This window comes from Manacus candei, unplaced genomic scaffold (genome assembly GCF_025592945.1).
Source record: "Manacus candei isolate 608988 ecotype Guabito, Panama unplaced genomic scaffold, ASM2559294v1 h1tg000008l, whole genome shotgun sequence".
In the NCBI taxonomy this organism is placed as follows: Eukaryota; Metazoa; Chordata; class Aves; order Passeriformes; family Pipridae; genus Manacus; species Manacus candei.
Window position 1 is genome coordinate 28174963 of NW_026138056.1, and position 4007 is coordinate 28178969.

A 4007-nucleotide genomic window follows, 5' to 3' on the forward strand; every position below is an offset into this window, starting at 1 on the left:
TATAAGCTGGATGTTAAGAAGCCTGTGAGATGGGAGGATGCTCCTGTCCTCACACCCACTGTGGAACTCTCTGCCCTGAGGGAGGTACTGGGCATTCCTGCCTGAACCTGAGGATATATAATCTTGGGAGTCTTGGGACTTCTATACCACTCGTGGGATCCAGAGAAGGACCGTGACCACCACTCTCGACCAGACTGCACCAGCACTCTCACCAACAGGTTTTCCCTCTCTGTTTACTTTGGACTCAGGGGGCCCAACGAACACCATTCTGTTCATGCCCCAGGGTGCTGGGTTATACATTTGGGTTTTGTGAATTAAAACCAATAGTTTGTCTGTATAATTGTATTTATTGTATTATTTTTATTAAATTGTTATTCTGACTTATAATCTCTCTTTTGAGTTGGGTTCATTTCCCCTGCCAGTTTACCTTTAAACCAGCACACCCTTCCTGAAACATTGTCTCACATCTCCTATACAGTTTACTTCTATTTATATTTTCTTATGTAAGAAAGAGTAAAGGTTTCTTATAACCATTTTATTATTTCTGAAATAACTCTTTGTTATTCCTTTGTAAACTCTCTCTTAATTGCTCTGAAAATAGAATTCTAATAGATGCAGAATGCTCTTTTCAGTGTTTTCCTGTTATTCATCTAAGAGTCAATTATTATTTGGAAAAAAAACCCCTAATATGGTTCTTAAAAAAAAAAAATTGTTGTGAGATTACATGCATGGTAACATTATGAAAATGGCAATGTTTGCATTTTTCCAACTGTACAAAAGTAAATATTTAGAAAAAATGTCATCTGAAAAAGTGGAATAGGATGGCTTTTCAGACTCACTGATGCCATGAGTAGTGCAATAAGAAGTCCATGAAGGTTTCATTACTAAAATCAACCAATATTACGAAAAGTTAGCTTTTATTGCAGGCACTTGTGTTCCTCAAAAGTGTGTGTTTTTTAATCCCACTGAAATTGTCCTAAAACATTGTAATTTTACCTCTTGCTTTACAATTTTTTCCGGCTCCTGCTTTATCATTTTTTCCCCCACTATTTACTGAAATCAAGTGCTTTTCCTGTAATTGCTCCCATAATTTTTCTCAATGCTGAGTCTGCAAGATGTTACAGTAATCATTTAATCAGTAACAACACACTTTTGTATTCCTATTGCATGATTAAATTAGTATAGTTTACATATGTTACATTTAGAGAAATCACTGACTCATCAAATGAAAATAAATATGGTAGTCTAATTAAATGTCTTCTGATTTTATATCATATAAAAATACTCAAAATAAGATCAGGATTTTCCATGTGATTATAAATAAGCAGCTGTTTCTGACAACTATGTTATAGCTAAAATTAACTCACAGGAAAAAAATAAAGTGAGACAAGATAGCTCTAGCACTATTTACACTGATAACAATTTGCCTGGTTCTAGAACAATTAAGTTTGTTCTCATTGTTTTATGACATAATCTCTTAGCAAGATCGGTCTCAGACAGCAACACGTTATGTTTAAAAATGGTGTAAGTAATAAATAATGAATGAAAAATTTCTGAAAAATAAAAACGTATAGTTAGAACAACTATAGCTGTTCTCAAAGAAAGTCTTTACTTCCACCTTTTAAACATTTTTGCTGTGTAAACTGTATATATGTATGACAATGATTATATAGCCACATGTTAGCTTATCTCATGTGTTGACTTGACCTTGGCCAGCAGCCAGCTGCCCACCCAGCTGCTCTGTCACTCCCTCTCCTCAGTAGGACAGGGTAAGAAAATAAAATGAAGAAAAAGTTCTTGGGTCAAGATAAAGATAGGGAGCTCAATTATCAATTAACATCACAGGTGAAATATTTGACATGAAGAAAATTAATTTGATTTATTGCTAGTTAAAACAGATTTGGACAATGAGTAACAAAAGAAAGAAATTAAAATTAAAACTTCTCCTCCCCTTCTTCTCAGGTTCAATTCCAGTCCTTCACCCCAGCTCCTCTTCCTCCTCACCAGCTGTCCCTGTTCCCGTACCCAGAGCATCACAGTATGGGGAATAGGGTCGTACAGCCTTTCCATGGCAGTTCCTCTCTGCTTCTCCTTCCTTCTCCCACTTTTCCTCCATTCCAGCATGGATCCTCTCCACAGTCTGCAGTCCTGCATAAACAGCTCCAGTGTAGCTCCTCTGCATCAGGTTGCAGTCCTTCAGGAAAAAATCTGCTCTACTGTGGGTTGTCCACAGGCCGCAGTGTGGATATCTGCTCTGATGTGGTCCTCCACCTGAACTGCAAAGAAGCGCCTGCTCCACTGTAGTCTTGTCGATGGACTACAGGTGAATCTCTGCTCCAGCTCCTGGAACATATCTCTCCTCATTTTTCTCTGACCTGGGTTCTCATGCTGTTGTTTCTCACAGTTTCAGGGGGTTTTTTTGTGTTTTGTTTTGGTTTGTTTTGATTTGGTTTAGGGTTCTTTGTTTTCCTCCTCTGTTTGTCCAGTGCATTGCCCTTTCCAAAGTATATTTTCCCGGAGTCATCACCAGCCTTGCTGATGTGCTCAGCTGTGTCCTGGGGTGGGTCCACTGGGACCATCTGGAACCAGCTGGGTCCAGCATGGGACAGCCCTGGTCTCCCCTCACAGAGCCCACCCTGGAGCCCCTGCTGCCAACACATTGCCATGGACACCCAAAACACCTCAGAGTTCACTAATCCTAGAAGCTGAACTGCCACGACTCTTCAAAGATTTTGGTGTTAATTTTGACCAGCTGAAAATTCTATGTATCACTTTCACAACCTTATTTGAAACAACTTTCAGGACGCAAAATTTATTTGTCTTGATCACAATGAAGAGTTGTTATTTAATCTTTGTACTGCTAACATTGTCTATGATTGATGTCATCAAGATATAGTTCTCAACTGGTGTTTGAATAGCCTCATATGAACTACTGAAATTGTTCTTAAAAAACCCCCACATTTATGGACTGATTATTTTTTTTTTTAAATAGGACATTAATTTGTTCATAAATCTAATTTTCAGAAGTTATGAGTAACCAGTACATTGCTTAGTGGGAGTGATAAGTACCAAACTCCAAGTGACCAATGTCACATGGTTCGTTAAGGATACAGAAGAGGAAACTGAGGGGAGATCTCATTGCAGTCTTCAACATCCTGACAAGGGAATGTGGACTGGCAAGTACATACTGACTAATACAAGTGTGTTCTAGGCATAGCAAAGGAATACCTTCACCAATTTTCTGCCTGCAGCCTTTCCAAAGGCTTTATCTTTCGCTCATTAATTTCTTCAAAGCCATTCCTCAGATTTTTGCCTACCTATCTTTTATAATTAATTTCTGACTGTTATTTTGTTTTCCTGTTTCCCCATGGTTTGCCTCATCTTTGTATTTTTTTTTTAGAGTAGCCATGCATCGCTTAGCATTGCCTAAAGTTAGGGTGAAAATCTTGTACTGTTTCTGGACACCAGCAGTGACATTCTTTAGAAAGGTATGTTGTTATACTGTAGTTTAAAACTTCCTTATGTATGCGTTAAAATGTATATAAACTCGTTGGCTGCCTCTGGGCTGATTTATATGTGAATTCCCTGACCTTAATAGAACACAATTTTTTCCTTTTACTTTGTTTTATCTCCATAAGGTAAAATCAATTCCCATCACCACTTAACATTAAGGCTTCTATTTAACTGTCCGCGTTTTTAGCAAACATAGTGCATATCTTATATTTAAATATGATGTATAAAATGCCCACTTCATAAATCAAAAGATAATACCGTATTTGTTTCTTGTAAAATTATTCAAATTTGTAGTATGTCTGTGAAATTATTTATTTGTTTACATCATTCCAAACAATTTTATTCTGATACAAAAGAATATAAAAGAGAGAAGTTTTTGTTTTGTTTTGATTTTTTTTTTTTCAGAGTTAGGAAAACTATAACAAAACTACTGGGTTTGTTTGCTTTCCAATTCTGTTTTGTGGTGGGAGCCTGTACTGAGTTCCAGACACCAC